At 47.5% G+C, this 26,044-nt stretch overlaps 1 protein-coding gene and 1 long non-coding RNA gene across 3 annotated transcripts in view; one reads left to right on the top strand and one right to left on the bottom strand.

Moving 5' to 3' along the window:
* The window catches only part of PLEKHH2 (pleckstrin homology, MyTH4 and FERM domain containing H2), a 417,559-nt gene that overhangs the window by 244,872 nt on the left and 146,643 nt on the right, over positions 1-26,044 (bottom strand). The gene's annotated exons all lie outside the window — the stretch shown is intronic.
* Positions 328-1,775, top strand: LOC134911774 (uncharacterized). Its single transcript, XR_010176835.1, has 2 exons — positions 328-439; positions 1,337-1,775. It is a non-coding gene; the product is annotated as an uncharacterized LOC134911774 (long non-coding RNA).

Raw genomic sequence — 26,044 nt, 5'->3', positions numbered from 1 at the left:
TGCTGCTGCGATCAACTCTGAGTTACCTCCAATGCTGGGGAGAGGGCAAAGGGGACACCTGTGCCGGACACCAAGGGTCAGAGGGACCCTGAGGATCAAGGGCACGAAAAAACATGGCCACAGAGCCTATTAATTATTTTTATACTGTCCGCTCCACCCGATAGAGACAATCAACATGTCCCAATCAACCTCGACCCCCCCCCCCGTTAACTGTCAGTTGGTCTGGTTCCGGTGGACATCATGACGTAATAACGCATGACACTGTGCTGTGCCAGCCCTCCCTTGTCTCCTTCTGCCGCCGCAGAAGAGCTCTGAGCAGCCTTAAGGCTGGCAGGAAGCAGGAAAAACTGCCTCCCATAGGTCACATCACTGTGACAGACAGACAGCAGCAGGTGCCCGCAGCCCAACCGCTGTCCCTACAGACAGTCACCCTGCTGTGGTACGTCCCTCCTGGGTCCTGGCACCCTCACCACACATTATATATATTTATACATATAAAAATGCGTCTGTCATCTTGGCTGGTGGGTCATGTCTTGATGAAGGTTACATTTGTTAACCGAAACATCGACCCATGACACATCTATTACTCCCATATTGGTGATATGTGAGTAATAAACTCTACAAATTATATTATTCACAAAAAATCCCTGATGAGTGGGGATACATATGATATCCCGGCAGATGGGATTGCCGGCGATCATATGACCGACACAAGCATCCCGAACCAGAAAATCCCAACAGGGGTCAGGCAAGTATGTTTACTCACCCCAACACGCCCCCTCCCCCAACCCTCTCTGCCCGCAGCCTAACCCTAACCCCTCCCAGCAACCTTTCCCTAAAATCCCCTACGACCAGCAGGAAGAGGGAGGCAGGAACATATTCTAAAGAAAGCATAAACCTACAGGCTGCCAGTCACTGCCAAGCTTCCCTGGTTGCTAGGGTGCCAACGGCCGGGGAACTACAATCGTCCCTGGTAACCAAGGTAGAGGCGGCCGGGGAGCGGAAGTTGTAAGCATCTGGTCGTTTAGCAACCACCAGATGATGCGGGAGTCACGGGCCGCAGCGGCTCGTGACACTGGAGAACACTGATGCCTCACATGTACGTTGCACGTACCTTAAACACAAATACCCTGATAAATTTGATAAGGTTTGGTCTCTTTGGCACTCATCCCGCTTTGCCATGGACCTTGACCCTCCCACCCAGTGACTCTCTTGAGCATCCCAAGGGTCAACCTTCATATTTTTCTGGCTATTTTATTCAAGCTGCTGGTTTTATCTCATTCTGCTTTTCTCATTTGTTGTTGTTTCACATGTTTTTCCTTGTTATGTATTACAGTGCATCTTCAAAATCTTTAATCAAAATACTCAATTGAACAAAAAAGAATGGGTGAGTCAGTATTTTTGTTCCTAGACGCACATCTACATGGTACAGTATGCCAATCTGGATGTACAGCCTGATGTCCAGGCCAGAACACGGACTCAAGAATATACACCCTTTTACTGCTCAGAACTGCCAAGATGTGCCAGCCCTCTCATACTCTGTTAAAGGAAATTGTGAGAGTACCAGTGTAGCCTGGAAACAGAATATACAAGCACAGTAAAAAGTCGGGGAAAGTATCACAAGATATTAAAGACTGATGCATAAAGTTTTTTTTTTTAAAATCAAGTGATTTTTATTGAGTTTTGCGTCACAGAAACATAACAAAACATCAACATTGAAAATTAACTATAACAATAACAATTGCCATCAATAAACAGATATTTTCAGATCACAATTTGGTGTGCGTGTTAATTCTTATCATATATATATCCACGACAAAGAGTATCCATATTATTACAAATGTCGCTCATGTGCTTAATACCTGCCCGCCCAGCCTTGTGCTACTCCAGCGATCCCACATCTCCGTAAATCGAGAGGTGATACCCCGTATTTTATACATATGTCTCTCATGACGAATTACCTCGTTCACCAACGCCCTCCAGTGCTCCACCCTAGGTACACCAGCAGAGAACCAGACCCTAGCGATAACCACCTTAGCTAGCGTAGTGAGACACAGGACATATTTGTACAGTAAAACAGAGTGTGTGTTCCTCCAAATCTAACCCAAATAAACATATACCAGGATCTAATGTAGGGAGGGACGGTGCTGCCATGGTCACATCACACCACACTTTATGCCAGAAAAGGGAAATCTCAGGGCAATCCCACAGTAAGTGCCAAAATCCGGCATCGGCTGCCCGACACCTGGGGCAGTTAGAATCTTCCCTAAGACCAGCCCTCTGCATAGTAACCGGAGTGCGATAGGCCCTGTGTAGAATGTAGAAAAAAACCTGCTTATATCTTATACATGGCGTAGTGTATTTAAGGGAACTCATAATCTGGAGCCACTGCTCATGGGACAATTGCCCCAAATCAGTCTCCCATTTAATACGGAGATTATTTAATAGATCGGGATAGCTATTATTATTTAAAGCAGCATATATGGTAGACACCTTCCCCCTCTGACTCAAAGAAGTAAGCAGCGTCCTAACAGGTGAGTCAGCAATCAATGGTGGGCCGTGAGGGAATTGGGTCTGTACAGCATGTCTAAGCCGAAAGTATCGAAACATAACTGTGTTAGGTACATCAAATTCGATCTTCAGTTGCTGAAATGACTTCAGCACTCCACCGTGGTATAGCTGACCCAGCGCCACGACTCCCCTAGCAATCCATATATTATCTAGCGACATCTCATATAGCTCAGGGTATGCACTATTGAACCACAGTGGGGTACAGGTATCATGTCCCTCCCAGTCATATAAAGTGTGCGCATAGCGCCAGATAAGCAAGGCTTGACGCAACAGGGGAGGCAAGCCAGACGTTGAGAGACCAGAAAGGAGAAGCTGAAGAGGAGAGAGAGAGAAAGCAGGAGAACACTCCGTCCGCTCAGACAGAAACCGCCTCACCGTAGCACCCAGAGAATCCCCGGTCCATTCACTCAGATGGGCCAGCTGAGCCGCCACGTAGTATAGTCTGAGATCCGGGAGACTTGCCCCGCCGGACATCTGAGATCTGCATAGTGTTCTGATAGAGACCCGCGCTGGCCTGCCACTCCATATAAATGAGGATAAAACTCCCTCAATACCAGTAAAGATCTTCTTGGGAAGGTAGACCGGGGAATTGTGCAGAGCATAAAGGAACTTTGGCTGCATCACCATTTTAAATAAATTAACCCTACCCAGGACAGACAACGGTAATTTTTTCCAGCTATGAGCCTTCTCTTTAAATGTCGCTAATATGGGGTCGATATTTTGGGCCACATAGCTACGCGCCATAGGAGTAATCCAGATGCCTAAATACTTGAACCGCAGTGTCCATTGTGTGTTTTCAGGGAGAAGGCCAGAAATAGGAAGAATGTGGGATTTGTCCCAGTTAACTAGCAGACCGGAAAAGATACCAAAATTCTCCACTACCTGTAACACTGCTTGTAGGGAGTCATCAGAGTCCTGCAGGAAAAGAAGCATGTCATCCGCGTATAGCGCCACCACATCCACATGACCCCCAATCTCAACTCCTTTGACCCCGCCATTACTGCGCAGCAGGGCGGCCAACGGCTCCACGGCGATCGCAAACAGTGCAGGAGATAGGGGGCAACCCTGTCGAGTGCCCCTCTCCAACGCAAAAAGCTCAGACGTGAAACCATTGGCCGTCACACGAGCCACAGGCAAGGAATACAACAACTGGATAAAGCTAATAAATCGAGGGCCAAAAGCAAATTTCTCCAGCACCCCCCACAGGTACCTCCATTCTACGTTGTCGAACGCTTTGGCCGCATCAAGGGACACCACCACCGCGTCCGACCCCACCATATCACTTCTCTGGAGATGACAGAACAATCTACGCAGATTTTGGGCCGTGGATTTACCCGGCATAAAGCCAGTCTGGTCTGGATGAATTATTGCTGCAATTACCAAATTCAATCTAGATGCCAAGATTTTTGCCAGTATCTTGACATCAGTATTGAGAAGGGAAATGGGTCGATAAGACTCGGGGAGCAGGGGGTCTTTCCCTGGTTTCAACAGGACAATTATATTGGCCTCGGCCATAGAACGCGGGAGAGCCCCACCCTCTAAGAGTAGTTCAAACAATTGTAAGAGATAGGGGGCAAAAAAAGTAATGTATTTTTTATAGACTTCACCCAGAAGTCCATCGGATCCCGGTGCCTTAGACGCCGGGAGAGACAGGATCGCAGCCTCCACCTCCTCCAACGTGATAGGCGTATCCAGAGCCCCCGAGTCCTCCCGGGACAAGCATGGCAAGGTCAACTGAGCCAAAAACTCCCCAAGCTGATCATCAGAGTAACCGGCTCGGGAGGCATAAAGCGAGGAATAATAACTACGGAAGGTCTCCGCCACCATTGATCCAGAATAACACAGTTGGCCAGCAGAGTTCTTCACACACTGAATTACTGTTCTAGGGGAATCAGACCGGGCCAAAAAGGCCAAGTAGCTGCCATTCATCTCCGCCCGAAAATACTGCTCATGTCCCGCAAAAAGGAGTCTACGCCTGAATTTCTCAAATAAACAATCCGACCACTCACTCTGCGCGTTCTTCCACAACAACTCATCAGACCGCAAATGGGTAATAAGATATTGAGATTCCAGCCGCTGGCACAAAGATTCCAACCGCACCTCCTCCCTCTTACTGAACGCTTTAACTTCAGAGATCCGCTTTATAAAGGAGCCCCGCAAAAACGCTTTAAAGGCATCATGTTTCAGCGGCAGATCACTGTATAGTAAATTATCTTCCTGGAACCCTTCCCAGGCGGCAATCAGATCCGTACCCCCCCCCCCCCCCCCCAGTAGAGTCAACCAAAAGGGGTTAAGCTTCCACATATTTGCACCCCGCTCCCAACCAATATTAACTGTGACTAAAACAGGAGTGTGATCCGATATGCCCCTAGGGAGATAGTCCACCGCCAGCACGTCCGGGGATAGATCAGGAGAAACTAAAACCAAATCAATACGAGAAAAAGCATGATGGGTAGCGGACTGACAGGAGAAATGAGTGGCCGCGGGATTACGACATCTCCATACATCCTCCAGCCCCAGTTCCCCCACCAGTCTCGCGAACGAGGTAGGGGACGCCAGGGGAGGGGAAGACGCAACAGACTCCCTCCACCTGTCCATGCCACTATCCATAACATTGTTAAAATCCCCTAGGCATATCACAGGGGTAGCAGGGGACCGGGCCAGGAAATGGGCAGCGTGACGGAGAACCTCATTATTATATGGCGGAGGGACATATACTGCTAATATATGAAACAATCGGCAGTTAATATGAGCTCGTAGGAAGACGTATCTGCCATATTGGTCAGTTTCACATTCATCCAGATGAAATTGTACGGACTTTCTAATCATTACAGAAACGCCTCTGGCACTGCTAGAGAAAGTGGAATGATACACGTGACTAACCCATGGTTTTTTAAGTGCCAACACCCTACCTCCATGCAAATGTGTTTCAGAAAGACAAATTATGTCCGCCTGGTATTTTTTAACCTGAGTCAGGACCAACGATCTTTTGATTTTTTCATTCAATCCCCGAACGTTCCAGCTGAGCAGACGGAGCCCCTCAGAAACAGCAGACATAGAAATCGTAACGGAAAGGGGTAACAGGAAAGATTAAAGAGACATACAGCAAAACCTGGCATCGCAACATAGCAAGGCTGAGCAAACAATACATAGGGACAGGAGCAACCAGTCCCCCTACGTCCCAGGAGGCAGAAGAGCACAGAGCAATATCATACAGAAATAACGCGTCATTGCAAAGTACGCACAGAACTAAAAAATGGTGGCTTAGAAAAAAACAAACTAACCCCCCCGCACCCACCCTGTATCACCTCGCAAACTTAAGGCATACCTGGATCCCATAACTCCCATTAAGTAACCAAACTAAGGGATAAGGGCCTAACCAAAGAACCTAAGGAAAAGCCCTTACACTATTTTCAGTAAGAGCTCTCCACAACTCGTAGAAAAAAGTAGTACCCCAACCCTGAAAAAAGAAAAAAAAAAACAACATAGCCAGGCACATGCCCCAATACAAAGCAGCAAATAGCAGTAAAATAATGTGGGACTGACCGTTACCGCCATATCATAACGATGCAGAGCGAGCAATAACATAAATTTGCCCCACTCCCATACGCCCCACATTACATATATCCTCACATTGCATTTATATTCACAGGAATATGCATTAGATAAATAGGTGCAAAAAAAAAAACTGAAAGCAGCCTCAGAGCAACAACACATCATTAAGGAGGACGTGGTTGACGCTCCAGCCATGCACCGGCATCTTGAGGAGATGTGAAAAAATGTGTGGTGTTGTTAAGCACCACCCGCAACCTGGCTGGAAACATCATAGCATATTGTATATTGCGGTCTCTGAGCTGACGCTTGACTTGAATAAATTGAGATCGACTCTTTTGCACCTCCAGGGCAAAATCAGGAAATACGGAAATATTATGTCCATCTTGTTGGATAGGGCCAGACGGAGCACAGTGTCACGGTCCTTGAAATGCAGGAAGCGTGCAATAAATGTTCTAGCCGGGGCCCCCGGTGGCGGCGGTCTAGGCGGGAGCCTGTGCGCCCTCTCCACCGCAAATTGAGAGGTAAATGCCTCCTTGCCAAATAGATCAATAAGCCACCCTTCAAGAAATGACTCCGGGGAGTTGCCCTCCGCTCTCTCGGGCAACCCGACAAATCGGACGTTGTTGCGCCGCAATCTCCCTTCTATATCTGACATTTTAGCCTGCATAGATGTCACTTGGGTAGACAGGTCCGCCACTCTCAACTGCAAGGGTGGAGCAGCATCCTCCAAAGCCGATATCCGATGTTCAGTTTCACCCACACGCTCTCGGATCTTCTGCATATCCTGCCTTAGCAGAGAAACATCCATTTGTACTTGCCCAATCCGGTCCGTGACCCTCTGTTCGGACGCAGAGATAGCCTGCAATATTTGCTGGGTAGAATGCACCTGCTCATCATGGTCGGAGGTGTCCACCTCGGCCGCAGGCGAGGGCGGGCCGGCTTCACCCCGCTTTGCCGACGTAGATGCCTGCTGTGATCTGGCAAATTTCTCCAGTTTCGCAGCAGCGTTAGCCGCACTCTGTCCTCCCTTCACCATGGTGCCCCTGGACGGGAATGCAGATCCACAGGAGTATTACAGCAGGTTCAGCACACGGGTCAGGGCCGCCCGGGCCGGGCAGATATGGCACCCCAAATAAACGGAACAAGTATGTGGGCACACTGCAGATAGTCAGGTAGCAGGTGTACGTTGTGTAAATTGCAACAGAATAAAAGCTGAGTCAGGGACACCCAGGCTATCACCACAGGATAACAGGCAGTTAATGTATGGCAGCCGGTTTCAGTGAAGTATATACAGTCCATCCAAGAGAAAATATAAAGGACACTGGCTTTGCGAGGCCTCGTGGAAGTATTAAGCCCAGGAGGGAGACAGGATGGTAACCGCAGTCATCGCTCCGCACAGCACCGCAAGGGGAGAAGGAGCAGCAGGGCTAAAAATGGCGGCTTTTCGCAGGCTTTTTCCGCCCGGGCTCGGTCTCCAGCGTCACCGCAGCGGGGCCTCAGGCATGCACCCCCACCGGACAGCAGATAGTAGGGCCCTCTCCTCTGCAGCCCCCAGCCGTAGGACCAGCTCACAGGCACCGCCGGGCGCGCGGACACGCGCCGCTCCCGGAGCTCCGGCGGCGGCCGGCGGGGAGGCAGGGAGCCGGGGACCACGCTGGAAGGTCCACAGCAGCTCAACCGCGCCGCACAACGGGTCAGCAAGGGCAGCAGCAGAGGCAGCACTCACTCAGGGGCCAGCTGGCAGGGAGCAGGATCCACGGGTTGGGGAAAACGGATGGGTTTACAGGATTTTTTGTGGAGAGCTAAGGCTGCACACAGCTACTCCATACCGATCCAAGCCACGCCCCCCATCGATGCATAAAGTTTTATTGGCTATAATAGATTTTGTATGGATGTATTTGTCATCTCACTGTGAGCGCATTCTTACAAACGAGATGCAATTGTCGTACACACCTGCCAATCCATACAGCCTCCCCATATAGGACAATTTGGGAACATGTCACACACTTACAAATCACAAAATATGTAGGTGTGCAATCCATTTCTATTAGTACAAATCTGCCTTATTCTCTGCCCTGAGGTATAAAAATGAAGTAAGGGGAACATATAAGGTTGTGGTTTTGCAAAATCGATTTACAGTTTTAGATCGTTTTTACTAATACCCCTTTTACACCGAGCTTTTGACCCGGGTTATTGCTGGGTTAAACCAGGTCGCAGATCATTGTAAAAAGGTTAAACCGGGTACAGTGACTCGGGAATCCAACCAAGGTAGCTTGCACGGTTGGTCCCTGGAAGGACTTGGGTTAAGGGGCAGTGTAAACGGGTTACCTGACCAGATTTCCCGGTGCTTGGGAAAGATGTCATCCTCAAGCACCGACAGAAGAACTCCACTACATCTGTGTGCAGTGTGAACGGTTCCTACCTGGGACGGTGTTGCAGCGTGAAAGAGGTCTGCCTCGGATCTGACCCGGTTTGGTAAAGTCGGCTTCATTCAGCATGGATTGCAATTGCGACAGAACGCACGCTGATTGCGATTGCATACGCAAATCTGCAAAGACTTCTAGCCAAACCCACAATCTCTTCTGCGATTACGCAACCCTACCGCTAATCTATCCTATTCCCATTGCATACAGTAGCTACAAACGCAACGTTGTGTACATCCACTCAAAATGCTGAGAATAATCGCAGTTGATGTCAGCACAAAACTGGGATGGTTTGTTTCTTGTTCTATTCTGTCAGAATAATGTTAGGTAGGCATTAGGGTCATGGTGTAAACGCAATACATACAAGTAAAATGTTAAAGTAACGTATTGCTGCATACACATGACAACATACATACAAACTAAAGAAAAGTGTTATTTTGTAGATTTAAAAAGAAAAACTAATTTATTTATTTAGACATGCGCAGGGTCGGACTGGCCCACAGGGGTACAGGGGGAAAGCAGCGAGTGATCTCTGAATAGATGCCGTTTGCACGTGCACTGCATCAATCTATTGCTGGGAGGTGAGCAGGGGGCTGCCCAGCTGCTCCGGAAGTGCTGGGCACGCCCCCAAAATGCCGGACCACGGGTCAGTGCCATGAGATCACGCCCACTTTGACTAGACCACACCCACTTCACCCAATGCCACGCCCATTTTCCGGGGAGCGCCCCGACCCGCAAGACGTGGAAGTTGGGAAGTATGCTATAATATATATATATAGAGAGAGAGAGAGAGAGAGAGAGAGAGAGAGAGAGAGAGAGAGAGAGAGAGAGGCCCAGACCATGCACTATCTAATGATTAGTCAAGCATCTGTGGTGGCTGGCCACACCCCTTCTGGAGGCTGGCCACACCCATAAGCACAGGCCTCTACCACTGCATTCTCCTAGTGTGCCCCTCATGCCCCTGTCCAACACTGGGCATGCAGCAAACTAAGCAGCATTCCATGCATCACTGTAAACACCATCAACTGCCTGTGATTTTGCAATTATGATCTTGACCATCGGAACTATTGCTGCTGCCATGAGTACTTCCACAGTCTGCATTGCTCCGGTTGAAGCGTTTGCAATTTTTGCAATCTGTTTCTCATATACCGCGACTGCAATGCCTGCGATACACCCAGTACATGCCCCGCATCGCAGACATTACCGTCCCATTGACACGCCTCCACCACTCTTCTTTTTATCGTTGCAAAATGCAATTGCTACTGTGTTTGTAGATACCAAGGTATGATCACAGAAACCAGACTTGATGCGTCTTGTATTTGGTTGTGTACGCATGTGCAGTGTGTTGATAATCGCTCATTGCACGATTTTTCGCATTTGCAACTGATGCTGAATGAAGACCAGCATTCCAAATCCTGGGTCAAACCCGGTTTCTATTATAAAATAAGTATAAGGGGTTTTGACTTAAATAACCTTGCGGTTGAAAAAAAAAAAACAGCCAGTCAAGTCGCAGAAAAACATTGCTTTGATTCTCCCGTCTCTGCATTATGGCTTCTGGAACCGACACCGAGAAAATACTGTGTCAACTTCATTATGGGCATAGGGTCTAATTCAGAGATGTCCCCAAACCTGATGATTTACTTACATCTCCACATTAAGTGATCTGTGCATGCGCAGGATCTCCACTGTCCATATGCAGGTCTGTTTCCGCAACGACGGTCGCAGTGCTCCCAAAGCAGCAGTATGACTTCCATGCTGCGGCTGTTTGGGGGCAGGGAAGGGGTGGCGACAGGTGGCATCTCAGAAACGCCTCCTGTGGCATTAGCATATTATTGCACAGCCATTGCACATAAGTGTTCCGTTCTTTGTGCTCTGAACGAAAGATATGGAGTGGTAAGTCCCGAGCACAAGAACGTGATGCTGAAATGATGACTAGGTATAAATAATAATAACCCCTAGCAACCTAACTCCGTTGTTTCACCCACGTGGTCCGTCTACGCCTGCGAGACTATGTGTTGGGCCCCCAGCAGCCGCGTTTGAAGGGCGGATTAGGTCTGCCCAACTCCGATGCCCCTCGGTCTTAGTATGAAACAAGGCGTAAACGGAGACGGGATGATAACAAGGGGACCTCTAACTAAACACAACAACTGAGCTAGGGGCTACGACAGAACTACAAACTAATAGTATGTGCGGCACGGCCGCCAAAGGAAAAAGGAAACCTAGGTACGCTATCCAAACCCTACATGGCACCGCCGTATACCAGGTAGGACAGCTATGGCGGAACACCTCTGTAAAAACACCCAAAGTAACAAGAATAAACGGAATTCCACGGCCAAGGCCGCAAGGCGCGGCTGAAGGCCGCTACTCACAACACCGGGAACAACCGTAAGCGAGCCGGAATCTTCGGATCTCAAATGCAGGTAACTACCGACAGGAAGGCAGGGAGAAGTACAAGGATTATCTTCTGACACCAGGAGCCAGGACCACCGGAACAAGATGACTGGATACAGAACACCGGACAGGGAATTTTCTCCAGAGCAGGAACAGCTCACAGGAAGCTATCACCGGCATCTGTGTAATGCACTGGGACAGAATATAACAGGGAGCCCTCCAATGGCTATAGAGGACCTAATTAGTAATGTCGTGCAGCTGCCTTGTTGCACGACTCAGAGTTAAACAGGTGCATTTAATATTAACATGGCAACGGGGAACGCGGTCCGCCTGTGGTGTCCCCGTTGCCATGGACCCGGCGGCTCCGAGCGCACGGCGTCCTGGCGTTGCCAGGGACCCAGCGGCTCAGTACGCACGGCGTCCTGGCGTTGCTAGGCGCCGTGCGGGGGAACAGGGAGGCGCGGCGGCCGTGACCATTGCTCGGCAACGGTTGGGGCGCCTGCGAGAGCCGCCACGCCTAACAATAAGGTTGTAGCGGTTGTGCAATAGCGTCCATCTCCGAAACAGGCCCACAGCTGGAAATGCCAAGCTGGAGATCTGTAAATTCTTCACTCCTGTGTCTAATGTTCCCGATAGCTGTGCGTGCACAGTGGATTGGTCCAGACAGAAAAAGGATGTACTGTATAGTGATAACAATAATAGCAATAATAACTGCTGTCTGCTACTTGAGAACCATTTAAAAACTTTTCCTCCTAAAAATACTGGTTGGCCTCATCATGAACTTAAATAATCATGACAGATCATTTTAAGATCCTCATTGCTTTGATAGAATGACCTCTGTAAATGTGCTGTCCTGTATAAAGTGCACCTGTAAGGTGCTAACTGAATTCTCTATAAAGTATGGGCAGAGGCGGGGATGGGGACAGGGATTATGTTTGGCCCTTCCTAGGACAGACAATTCTAGGTATGGTCATCAGTGGTTACCATCGCTGGTGACACAAAACATCAATGGCATATACTGTTACTATTCTGTGTGGTGCCATCAGTGATTTAACCATCATCCTTTCTGCGCATGTGCACCATCTGGCACTGCTTCTATGTGACAGTTGGGTGCTTGGCTGAGCTGTGAATGATGTGTGACATCCCATTCCTGAGCCGGGGGTGGTGCAGGGCTGCTGGCTGCCAGCCTAGCAGCCCTGAAAACTTTGAGGGGGACACACATTCGGCATGCAGTTACCATTGATGGTGGGAAACCATCTGGTTATACTGTATGCCATTGATGGTAAAAGTATTCATCATTGGCCATAGACTATTGATGGTCGATAGCCATCTCTAGACGATCTTTCAGAACTGACCTTTCAGCCATACTTAGAATGTAAGCTCTCACGAGTAGGGCCTCTTCCCTCATGTGCTTATACTTTTCTTACTTTAATAATCCTCAACTGCCCAGATCCCACAGTTTTTTGGCCACCTGGAACTTATCTCTATGTTTACTGGTGTAGTTATGCTTAGTTGCCCTGTACTTGTCCTATATTGTCTTCAACTGTAAGTCACCGATTTCCTGTTTTGATTATGTGCATATGTACTCTGTAATTGGGCGCTGCGGAACCCTTGTGGCGCCATATAAATAAAGGATAATAATAATAATAATAAATACCACACATGCAAGGAACTGTATGCTGGGGACTATGATCAGTGGATGATGTCATGCAGTGCTGTTTATAGCGGCGAGTGGGCCGTGCATTCGCACGGGGTGCCTGCCGAGAGATTTGTTGGCTGCTATCCTGCTCCCCCTCCTCCCTTCCATAGTACTCCGCTCGGGGCGCAGAGTTTCGCAAAATTACATGATTGCGTCATAATGTCACGAAGCAACTGCGTCATTTTGCTAAACTCTGCCCCTCAAGAGCAGTACTATGGGTGGGAGGAGGGGGAGCAGGATAGCAGTGCTGCTGGCCTGGGGCCAACGAGTATACACCCCTGGCAACGAGCATGAGCAATGAGCATGACACCCAGAGTCAGAGCATGACAATGAGCATGGAACCCCTTGACAATGAGCATTAAATTCCCCTGGCAATGAGCATGACACCTAGAGCATGAAACCCCTGGCAATGAGCATGGAACCCAGAGCATGAAACCCCTGGTAACGAGCGTGGAACCCAGAGCATGAAACCCCTGGTAACGAGTGTGGAACCCAGAGCATGAAACCCCTGGTAACGAGCGTGGAACCCAGAGCGTGGAACCCCTGGCAATGAGCATGGAACCCAGAGCATGAAACCCCTGGTAACGAGCGTGGAACCCAGAGCGTGGAACCCCTGGCAATGAGCATTGAACCCAGAGCATGAAACCCCTGGTAACGAGCGTGGAACCCAGAGCGTGGAACCCCTGGCAATGAGCATGGAACCCAGAGCATGAAACCCCTGGTAACGAGCGTGGAACCCAGAGCATGAAACCCCTGGCAATGAGCATGGAACCCAGGGCATGAAACTCTTGGCAATGAGCAGGTAATTTAAAAGTAATTAAAAGCCTACCTGTAGGGCATAATATATCACAATTGCGGTGTGTGGCATAAAATGGTGGATTTTTTTTCTTTCCTGTGGTGGCTGATGTCTGTTGACAATGCATTGTCTCTTGCACTTTGGCTATTTGGCCTTATTAGCAAACAACCAGTTATATATAGACTGGCCTTCCAAGTGTTTGTCCAAATAGCTCACAGGATCTGTTTGTTTGGACATCAGCCGAAATGACTCAACTGCTTAATGTGGGGCCACCTTAAGTACTTTCCCATTAGTATATTAATCATATTTTCTAAGGAGGGGTGAACATGTCTCAAAAGATTACAGACAGCGCAAAACATTTTATACAGCTGGATCCAAATAGTTCTCATGTAAGTTTTAAAACAGTTTGTTTGAACTTAAACATTGGTCTGTTACTTTTCTGGGAACCCTGACAACTGGTTGAAAATGCAATGTTTAGCTATCAGGGGGGAAAGGGGCCTAGCCTGTGATGATAAGAAACACAAGAGGCTCTTTCTGACACATCCTTTGTTAGATAACACTGGCAAGTAGATTCCTGGTCCTCTGATGGCTCACTGACTTTCCTTTATGTGCTGCTAGTAACTTGATAATCACCCACATACTTTTACAAGGAGCTCTTGACGGATAGGATGAATAACAGGACAGAAGCCCTGCCATTGTTATCTTATGGCACACAAACTCACATCCATAAAACTATTTTTTACTGTTTAGGTCACTGATCGCTGATTATTTTCACAGGAGGCTCTGAAAAGTCAACATTGACTTTGCCAATCAAAGGCCATACTTTATTTTGGTATGTAAATAGGACTATAACGGATTGCTCACTTACACAAAGGATAAAAATAACTGCCTAAAGACGTGTTCAGCTCAATAGCAACGTGTTTAAGAGCATTTATAAAAGCTGGGAAAAGCTCTTCTCTCTCCACCACCAGCCCTAATGATGATGAAAATATATTACATACTCTCCATACATCACAGTACAGTAGAGCCTGGTACAGGTCTCCCCCTCTCTGCTCATAAATATCACAAGCACTGGGAGGGCTGGCAGGGAACATCACTGCCCAGATTGACTGTCAAGAAGGATTGCTAATTCATCCTTTTAATTACAGACAAATATAAATGGTACAGGCTCAGTGACTTTTTGGAATCAGTCTGTATCTGATCTGTATTTCATTAACCATGAAACATGTATCATTTACACATGTGAAGAAACGTGAAAATCTGGGGTTGTCCTAAACAAGCGGAGAAGCAGTATGAGGACAGAGGGAGCTGCTGTGGCTGAGCATGCGCAGCCAGCAGCTCCCCCCTCCACCCCTCCGGACGTTCTACAAGCAGGGAGCTACTGTAGCTCTCTGATTCTGCATCATTGCAGCACCTCCACGGTCGCGGCTTTTAACTGAGAAGGAGACAGCCGTGTCTCCATCTCAAAAATAGAAGATTCAGCTCGTCGGAGGGGGGGTTCCAGGTACTTGAAACCCCCCCCTGCGTGCGCCACTGGGGTGGATCCACAACTATACTATACTAGTGTTACCATAATACTGTAAAACGTACTGTGACAGAACCACACAGACGGAGTACAGTCCAACTCACTTTATTTCCACCTTAGGCAGGTTACACAGTACATGCAGTTTTGCAGGTCAGGTTTTACAGGCAGTCTTTAACCAGCAGCACAACATTTTAAGTACTAATAAGCACAAGTTGAACAGTTTCCAATGGCACCTAACGTAACCCCAGACCCCCAACCTATCGCCTGCCCTCTTGCTGGCATCAGGAGCAATGACCTACTGACCAAACACATTTTTAAAGGTAGCAGACAAGTTGTAGTGGTTAGCCCAGCTGTGGCTTACAACAGACTCGGCTAAAACCCAGTCTGGATTCCATCAGACCTATTGCTGCTGCTCCAATCCTGCATAATCCTGCTGTTAAACATTAACCTCACGTGGGATCATGCTGTCCCTGCCATACTCCTTCCCCCTTAGCTTCAACCACTCTGGTGAAGCTATGAATTAACTCGGCGAGCTCTCTTCCTCGCCCATACCTATTTGTGCCATCCGTCCAGAAATACACCACTCAACCAGCTTCCACAGATCCCCTTCTTCACCCTCCTCCTCCCTTAACTTTACCACAGGGTTGCCAGGAGGATCAGGACCCATAAACTTTCTAGAAAGGGAATCTGCATTGAGGTGCTGTTTCTCTGGACAATGCTGCACCTCAAATTTGAACAGCTGTAAGGCCAGAAACAAGCGAGTCACACAAGCATTCACCTCCTTCTTTGTGTGCATCCACTGTAATTAGCTGGAATTCTCGCCCCAACAAATAGTGTCTCTACTGTCCATTTAATCGCCCAGCACTTCTGCTCCACAGTTAAGTACTCGTGTTCTCTGGGCAGCAATTTCTAAGGTAGAGGATCGGTTTCTCTTCCCATTCGATCTCTTGGGAAAGGACTGCCATATGGGCCTAATTCAGACCTGATCTCTGGGCAGCGATGTTTGCAGTCCTGCGATCAGATAGTCGCCACCCACTGGGGGAGTGTAATTTAGCTGTGCAAGTGTGCAAACGCATGTGTAGCAGATCTACACAAACTGATTTTGTGCAGTCTCTGCGCAGCCCAGGACTTAGTAAGCCGCTGCGATTACTTCAGCCTGTCCAGCACCGGGTTTTGACGTCAGCCACCCTCCCTTCCAACGCTTGGACACGCCTGCGTTTTTCCAGACAATCCCTGAAAACGGTCAGTTGCCACCCACAAACACTTTCTTCCTGTCAGTCACCTTGCGATCACCCGTGCGATCGCTTTTTCGCACCAACCCGTCGCTATGCATCGATCCCCGTTGCTGCGGTCCGTCGCGCCTGTGCATTGTGGTGCATACGCATGCGCAGTTCGGACCTGATCACAGGCTGTGAGAAAACGCAGCCTAGCGATCAGGTCTGAATTACCCCCTATGTCCAGGGCATAGGATAGGAATCAAACTGAGAAACTTTAACTTTCTGAAGTCTTTACAGAATCTTTTTTTTTTTTTTTTTTTTTTTTTGAGAAAAAGTTTTATTGAGTTTTAACTTTCAACAAGATATTCGTAAGGTATGAAGTACAGGTATCACATAATGGCTCATAACGCAGTCAATAGTTACAAGACAGTAACAAAATATCAACTTAGGTATGACAGCTGGTGTGTGGTAGGTCAAACAAATATGTATGCCTATGTATGGAGCACCACCAGAAGGTGGTGTTGCGCATCAGTTGTGTACCATAGTCAAGGGTGAAGGAATATCTCTAAGTGAAACAATATAGCTTATAAAAGAAGAACAAGAAGTAAACATAGCGATGGAAGAGAGGGCGGAAGAGAAAAAAGGGGGGGGGGGGAAGTTAGGGAGTGGGGGAGGGGGGGTGGTCGGCCGGTCCCAGCCGCCTGTGCAATGCGTCAGGTGGTTGAATCGGGTATCATGATGACTTATATTATCTTATATGGTAGTCAACGGGGGTTCAGCACCATAAAATGTTGTCCAGGGTGACCACGTGGCGGTAAAGTTGTCTGGGGTGTCACGGAGAACCGCAGTAATACGTTCTAGTCTATAGGTTTGCCATATAGCATTTATGGTAGCAGGTATTGTAGGGGGTGACATGGATTGTCTTTACAGAATCTTAAAGCTCCCGAAGGCTTGGGCTCTAAAACACTGGGATTATTCCATTCACTGTTTGATTTCCTTATTACCCCAAGGCACAGCATCTCTTCCATTTCCCATTTCACTGCTGCCTATTTGGCCTCAGGTAAATGATATGGCCTTTGTTTTATCACCACCCAGCATGGAGTAACAATATTATGCTGTATAATTTGGGTTTTCCCCGGAGGGGCAAAGAACACATCCTGGTACCGTGCTAATAAGTTTACCACTTCTTGTTTCTGGACTCTAGACTCAAGGTGACTTCAATGGGCACCTGACATTCTGGGGTTTTCACGGCCATTAAAGAAAGCTGACTGGAACTTTCTTTCTGAAGCTTCAACAAATTCACATGGTAGACATGTACCGCTCTCCTTCTACCCTCCTGCTGTACCTAATAGTTCACAGGTCCCACCGCCTCTATGATCTCATAAGGGCCTTACCATTAGGCATACAGTTTACTTTCAGTAGTAGGCACGAGTACCAGTACCTTGTTGCCAGGGCCGTTTCTTGGGGAAGGCGAGCAGTGCAACCGCACTGGGCGCCTGCAGCGGCACTAACTGTGGCTCCCTGCTTCCCCTTCCTATTTCTGCCCGAGTAACCCACTCGGGGGGCGGAGTTTCACGAAATGACGTGGTTGCGTCGTTACGTCACGACGCAACCCCGTCACTCCGTGAAACTCCCCCCCCATCCCGAGCGGAGTACAGAGGGGGATCCAAGTTAGGAAGAGGGAAAGGCAGGCGCGAGGAGCGACTGGTGAGGCGGGCCGAACAGCGGTAAACGCCTCTGTAAGTATTCTCTCTCTCTCTCTCAATGTGTAAAATGGGGACACCTGCCGTAATGTGTGAAATGGGGACTTTTGCCTGCCGTAGTGTGGGGATTTAATGTATCAAGGGCATTGCGGTGTGTGGCATAATATGGTGCAGGGGGCATTACTGTGTGGGGCTTAATATGGTCGAATTTTTTTTCCTGTGGTGGTCGTGATCTGTTGGGGCAGGGTCAAAAACTGGATTGTGAGGTAGTCTTTTCAGACGAGGCCATGCCCATTTAAATGAGGCCAAACCCATTTAGATGAGGCCATGCCCCCTTTGCCGGGTGCACGCGCAAGTTTTTTTTTTAATCTAGGTGTGTGTGTGTGTGGGGGGGGGGGGGGGGCGCACATTTTTTTATGTCATGGGGGGGCGCATTTTTAAATCTCGCACTAGGAGCCAAATTGGCTAGAAACAGCCCTGCTTGTTGCCCGGATTAAAGGTCTGGTTGACAGCAGAAACGTCATAACATCGTTTTTGACGCCGTTGAGCCCTTTCCATATGTTTTTTCGTGGAGCAATTTGCCTTAGATGGCCTTTCAATTGGGACACAAACTAGTATCCCTCTGGACTGTCTACCATAGAGTAGCTCGAAGGATCTAAACCCCGTAGAGGCTTGGGATACCTCTTGATCCGCAAATATTAGATAAGGTAAGAATAGGTCCCAATCTCACTTCTCCAGTGACACCGCCCTTTTTATCATGTGCTTAAAGGTTTGGTTAAAGCGTTCGACCAAGCCATCTGTCTGCAAAGTGGTAAACCGTAGTGGTAATTCTATCGACCTTTATCAGACGACACAGGTTTTTCATTTAGACACAAAAGGGGTACCTTGGTCTGTCAGGACGTCTTTTGGTATTCCCAGATGGGTATACAGCATCAACAACTCCCAGGCAATAGTTCTAGATTCCATGTTACGTAGTGGTATGGCCTTTGGGTACCTGGTGGCATAGTCCACCACCACCAATATATACTGATGCCCACAAGTAGATTTTTCCACTGGCCCTATCAGAATTATACTAATTCACCCAAAAGGCTCAGAAATGATAGGCAGAGGAACAAAGGCCACATGAATGCCTGGCCAGAAGATCTGTAGCTGGGTACATTGGAGAATCATGCTCTCCCTGCCATAATACGTTAACTTAATATTAGTGATGAGCGGGTTCGGTTCCTCGGAATCCGAACCCCCCCGAACTTCAGCCTTTTTACACGGGTCCGAGGCAGACTCGGATCTTCCTGCCTTGCTCGGTTAACCCGAGCGCGCCCGAACGTCATCATCCCGCTGTCGGATTCTCGCGAGGCTCGGATTCTATCGCAAGACTCGGATTCTATATAAGGAGCCGCGCGTCGCCGCCATTTTCACACGTGCATTGAGATTGATAGGGAGAGGACGTGGCTGGCGTCCTCTCCGTTTAGAATAGAAATAGATAGAGAGTGAGAGTGAGACACTTGATTTACTGGAGCTTAGGAGTACTCAGAGAGTGCAGAGTTTACTAGTGACTGACCAGTGACCACCAGTGCAGTTTTATTATTATTTAATATAATCCGTTCTCTGCCTGAAAAAAAACGATACACAGTGACACAGTATACCATATCTGTGCTCAGCCTCAGTGTGCTGCATCATCTATGTATATCTGACTGTGCTGAGTGCTCACTGCTCACACAGCTTAATTGTGGGGGAGACTGGGGAGCAGTTATAGCAGGAGTACATATATTTAACAGTGCACACTTTTGCTGCCAGAGTGCCACTGCCAGTGTGACTGACCAGTGACCACTGACCACCAGTATATTGTGATTGTCTGCCTGAAAAAGTTAAACACTCGTCGTGTGGTGTTTTTATTCTATAAACGCATTCTACTGACAGTGTCCAGCAGGTCCGTCATTATATAATATATACCTGTCCGGCTGCAGTAGTGATATATATATATTTTTTATATCATTATCATCCAGTCTATATTAGCAGCAGACGCAGTACGGTAGTCCACGGCTGTAGCTACCTCTGTGTCGGCAGTCGCTCGTCCATCCATAATTGTATACCACCTACCTGTGGTGTTTTTTTTTTTTTCTATCTTCTTGATACTAGTAGCTTACTTTAGGAGTCTGCAGTGCTGACAGTGTCCAGCAGGTCCGTCATTATATAATATATACCTGTCCGGCTGCAGTAGTGATATATATATATTTTTTATATCATTATCATCCAGTCTATATTAGCAGCAGACGCAGTACGGTAGTCCACGGCTGTAGCTACCTCTGTGTCGGCAGTCGCTCGTCCATCCATAATTGTATACCACCTACCTGTTGTGTTTTTTTTTCTTTTCTATCTTCTTGATACTAGTAGCTTACTTTAGGAGTCTGCAGTGCTGACAGTGTCCAGCAGGTCCGTCATTATATAATATATACCTGTCCGGCTGCAGTAGTGATATATATATATTTTTTATATCATTATCATCCAGTCTATATTAGCAGCAGACGCAGTACGGTAGTCCACGGCTGTAGCTACCTCTGTGTCGGCAGTCGCTCGTCCATCCATAATTGTATACCACCTACCTGTGGTGTTTTTTTTTTTTTTCTATCTTCTTGATACTAGTAGCTTACTTTAGGAGTCTGCAGTGCTGACAGTGTCCAGCAGGTCCGTCATTATATAATATATACCTGTCCGGCTGCAGTAGTGATATATATATATTTTTTATATCATTATCATCCAGTCTATATTAGCAGCAGACGCAGTACGGTAGTCCACGGCTGTAGCTACCTCTGTGTCGGCAGTCGCTCGTCCATCCATAATTGTATACCACCTACCTGTTCTGTTTTTTTTTTTCTATCTTCTTGATACTAGTAGCTTACTTTAGGAGTCTGCAGTGCTGACAGTGTCCAGCAGGTCCGTCATTATATAATATATACCTGTCCGGCTGCAGTAGTGATATATATAGATTTTTTATATCATTATCATCCAGTTTATATTAGCAGCAGACGCAGTACGGTAGTCCACGGCTGTAGCTACCTCTGTGTCGGCAGTCGCTCGTCCATCCATAATTGTATACCACCTACCTGTTGTGTTTTTTTTTTCTATCTTCTTGATACTAGTAGCTTACTTTAGGAGTCTGCAGTGCTGACAGTGTCCAGCAGGTCCGTCATTATATAATATATACCTGTCCGGCTGCAGTAGTGATATATATATTTTTTTTATATCATTATCATCCAGTCTATATTAGCAGCAGACGCAGTACGGTAGTCCACGCTGTAGCTACCTCTGTGTCGGCAGTCGCTCGTCCATCCATAATTGTATACCACCTACCTGTGGTGTGTTTTTTTTTTCTATCTTCTTGATACTAGTAGCTTACTTTAGGAGTCTGCAGTGCTGACAGTGTCCAGCAGGTCCGTCATTATATAATATATACCTGTCCGGCTGCAGTAGTGATATATATATATTTTTTATATCATTATCATCCAGTCTATATTAGCAGCAGATGCAGTACGGTAGTCCACGGCTGTAGCTACCTCTGAGTCGGCAGTCGCTCGTCCATCCATAATTGTATACCACCTACCTGTTGTGTTTTTTTTTTTTCTATCTTCTTGATACTAGTAGCTTACTTTAGGAGTCTGCAGTGCTGACAGTGTCCAGCAGGTCCGTCATTATATAATATATACCTGTCCGGCTGCAGTAGTGATATATATATATTTTTTATATCATTATCATCCAGTCCATATTAGCAGCAGATGCAGTACGGTAGTCCACGGCTGTAGCTACCTCTGTGTCGGCAGTCGCTCGTCCATCCATAATTGTATACCACCTACCTGTTGTGTTTTTTTTTTTCTATCTTCTTGATACTAGTAGCTTACTTTAGGAGTCTGCAGTGCTGACAGTGTCCAGCAGGTCCGTCATTATATAATATATACCTGTCCGGCTGCAGTAGTGATATATATATATTTTTTATATCATTATCATCCAGTCTATATTAGCAGCAGACGCAGTACGGTAGTCCACGGCTGTAGCTACCTCTGTGTCGGCAGTCGCTCGTCCATCCATAATTGTATACCACCTACCTGTGGTGTTTTTTTTTTTTCTATCTTCCTGATACTAGTAGCTTACTTTAGGAGTCTGCAGTGCTGACAGTGTCCAGCAGGTCCGTCATTATATAATATATACCTGTCCGGCTGCAGTAGTGATATATATATATTTTTTATATCATTATCATCCAGTCTATATTAGCAGCAGACGCAGTACGGTAGTCCACGGCTGTAGCTACCTCTGTGTCGGCAGTCGCTCGTCCATCCATAATTGTATACCACCTACCTGTTGTGTTTTTTTTTTCTATCTTCTTGATACTAGTAGCTTACTTTAGGAGTCTGCAGTGCTGACAGTGTCCAGCAGGTCCGTCATTATATAATATATACCTGTCCGGCTGCAGTAGTGATATATATATATTTTTTATATCATTATCATCCAGTCTATATTAGCAGCAGACGCAGTACGGTAGTCCACGGCTGTAGCTACCTCTGTGTCGGCAGTCGCTCGTCCATCCATAATTGTATACCACCTACCTGTTGTGTTTTGTTTTGTTTTCTATCTTCTTGATACTAGTAGCTTACTTTAGGAGTCTGCAGTGCTGACAGTGTCCAGCAGGTCCGTCATTATATAATATATACCTGTCCGGCTGCAGTAGTGATATATATATATTTTTTATATCATTATCATCCAGTCTATATTAGCAGCAGACGCAGTACGGTAGTCCACGGCTGTAGCTACCTCTGTGTCGGCAGTCGCTCGTCCATCCATAATTGTATACCACCTACCTGTGGTGTTGTTGTTTTTTTCTATCTTCTTGATACTAGTAGCTTACTTTAGGAGTCTGCAGTGCTGACAGTGTCCAGCAGGTCCGTCATTATATAATATATACCTGTCCGGCTGCAGTAGTGATATATATATATTTTTTATATCATTATCATCCAGTCTATATTAGCAGCAGACGCAGTACGGTAGTCCACGGCTGTAGCTACCTCTGTGTCGGCAGTCGCTCGTCCATCCATAAGTATACTAGTATCCATCCATCTCCATTGTTTACCTGAGGTGCCTTTTAGTTGTGCCTATTAAAATATGGAGAACAAAAATGTCGAGGTTCCAAAAATAGGGAAAGATCAAGATCGACTTCCACCTCGTGCTGAAGCTGCTGCCACTAGTCATGGCCGAGACGATGAAATGCCATCAACGTCGTCTGCCAAGGCCGATGCCCAATGTCATAGTACAGAGCATGTAAAATCCAAAACACCAAATATCAGTAAAAAAAGGACTCAAAAATCTAAAATAAAATTGTCGGAGGAGAAGTGTAAACTTGCCAATATGCCATTTACCACACGGAGTAGCAAGGAACGGCTGAGGCCCTGGCCTATGTTCATGGCTAGTGGTTCAGCTTCACATGAGGATGGAAGCACTCAGCCTCTCGCTAGAAAAATGAAAAGACTCAAGCTGGCAAAAGCACAGCAAAGAACTGTGCGTTCTTCGAAATCACAAATCCACAAGGAGAGTCCAATTGTGTCGTTTGCGATGCCTGACCTTCCCAACACTGGACGTGAAGAGCATGCGCCTTCCACCATTTGCACGCCCCGTGCAAGTGCTGGAAGGAGTACCCGCAGTCCAGTTCCTGATAGTCAGATTGAAGATGTCAGTGTTGAAGTACACCAGGATGAGGAGGATATGGGTGTTGCTGGCGCTGGGGAGGAAATTGACCAGGAGGATTCTGATGGTGAGGTGGTTTGTTTAAGTCAGGCACCCGGGGAGACACCTGTTGTCCGTGGGAGGAATAGGGCCATTGACATGCCTGGTGAAAATACCAAAAAAATCAGCTCTTCGGTGTGGAAGTATTTCAACAGAAATGCGGACAACATTTGTCAAGCCGTGTGTTGCCTTTGTCAAGCTGTAATAAGTAGGGGTAAGGACGTTAACCACCTCGGAACATCCTCCCTTATACGTCACCTGCAGCGCATTCATCATAAGTCAGTGACAAGTTCAAAAACTTTGGGCGACAGCGGAAGCAGTCCACTGACCAGTAAATCCCTTCCTCTTGTAACCAAGCTCACGCAAACCACCCCACCAACTCCCTCAGTGTCAATTTCCTCCTTCCCCAGGAATGCCAATAGTCCTGCAGGCCATGTCACTGGCAATTCTGACGAGTCCTCTCCTGCCTGGGATTCCTCCAATGCATCCTTGCGTGTAACGCCTACTGCTGCTGGCGCTGCTGTTGTTGCTGCTGGGAGTCGATGGTCATCCCAGAGGGGAAGTCGTAAGACCGCTTTTACTACTTCCACCAAGCAATTGACTGTCCAACAGTCCTTTGCGAGGAAGATGAAATATCACAGCAGTCATCCTGCTGCAAAGCGGATAACTGAGGCCTTGGCATCCTGGGCGGTGAGAAACGTGGTTCCGGTATCCATCATTACTGCAGAGCCAACTAGAGACTTGTTGGAGGTACTGTGTCCCCGGTACCAAATACCATCTAGGTTCCATTTCTCTAGGCAGGCGATACCGAAAATGTACACAGACCTCAGAAAAAGACTCACCAGTGTCCTAAAAAAATGCAGTTGTACCCAATGTCCACTTAACCACGGACATGTGGACAAGTGGAGCAGGGCAGGCTCAGGACTTTATGACTGTGACAGCCCACTGGGTAGATGTATGGACTCCCGCCGCAAGAACAGCAGCGGCGGCACCAGTAGCAGCATCTCGCAAACGCCAACTCTTTCCTAGGCAGGCTACGCTTTGTATCACCGCTTTCCAGAATACGCACACAGCTGAAAACCTCTTACGGCAACTGAGGAAGATCATCGCGGAATGGCTTACCCCAATTGGACTCTCCTGTGGATTTGTGGCATCGGACAACGCCAGCAATATTGTGTGTGCATTAAATCTGGGCAAATTCCAGCACGTCCCATGTTTTGCACATACCTTGAATTTGGTGGTGCAGAATTATTTAAAAAACGAGAGGGGCGTGCAAGAGATGCTGTCGGTGGCCAGAAGAATTGCGGGACACTTTCGGCGTACAGGCACCACGTACAGAAGACTGGAGCACCACCAAAAACGCCTGAACCTGCCCTGCCATCATCTGAAGCAAGAAGTGGTAACGAGGTGGAATTCAACCCTCTATATGCTTCAGAGGTTGGAGGAGCAGCAAAAGGCCATTCAAGCCTATACAACTGAGCACGATATAGGAGGTGGAATGCACCTGTCTCAAGCGCAGTGGAGAATGATTTCAACGTTGTGCAAGGTTCTGCAACCTTTTGAACTTGCCACACGTGAAGTCAGTTCAGACACTGCCAGCCTGAGTCAGGTCATTCCCCTCATCAGGCTTTTGCAGAAGAAGCTGGAGACATTGAAGGAGGAGCTAACACAGAGCGATTCCGCTAGGCATGTGGGACTTGTGGATGGAGCCCTTAATTCGCTTAACAAGGATTCACGGGTGGTCAATCTGTTGAAATCAGAGCACTACATTTTGGCCACCGTGCTCGATCCTAGATTTAAAACCTACCTTGGATCTCTCTTTCCGGCAGACACAAGTCTGCTGGGGTTCAAAGAACTGCTGGTGACAAAATTGTCAAGTCAAGCGGAACGCGACCTGTCAACATCTCCTCCTTCACATTCTCCCGCAACTGGGGGTGCGAGGAAAAGGCTCAGAATTCCGAGCCCACCCGCTGGCGGTGATGCAGGGCAGTCTGGAGCGACTGCTGATGCTGACATCTGGTCCGGACTGAAGGACCTGACAACGATTACGGACATGTCGTCTACTGTCACTGCATATGATTCTCTCCCCATTGAAAGAATGGTGGAGGATTATATGAGTGACCGCATCCAAGTAGGCACGTCAGACAGTCCGTACTTATACTGGCAGGAAAAAGAGGCAATTTGGAGGCCCTTGCACAAACTGGCTTTATTCTACCTAAGTTGCCCTCCCACAAGTGTGTACTCCGAAAGAGTGTTTAGTGCCGCAGCTCACCTTGTCAGCAATCGGCGTATGAGGTTACATCCAGAAAATGTGGAGAAGATGATGTTCATTAAAATGAATTATAATCAATTCCTCCGTGGAGACATTCACCAGCAGCAATTGCCTCCACAAAGTACA

Source organism: Pseudophryne corroboree, chromosome 4, assembly GCF_028390025.1.
Source record: "Pseudophryne corroboree isolate aPseCor3 chromosome 4, aPseCor3.hap2, whole genome shotgun sequence".
Lineage (NCBI taxonomy): Eukaryota > Metazoa > Chordata > Amphibia > Anura > Myobatrachidae > Pseudophryne > Pseudophryne corroboree.
This window is presented reverse-complemented; position numbering and strand designations above follow the sequence as displayed.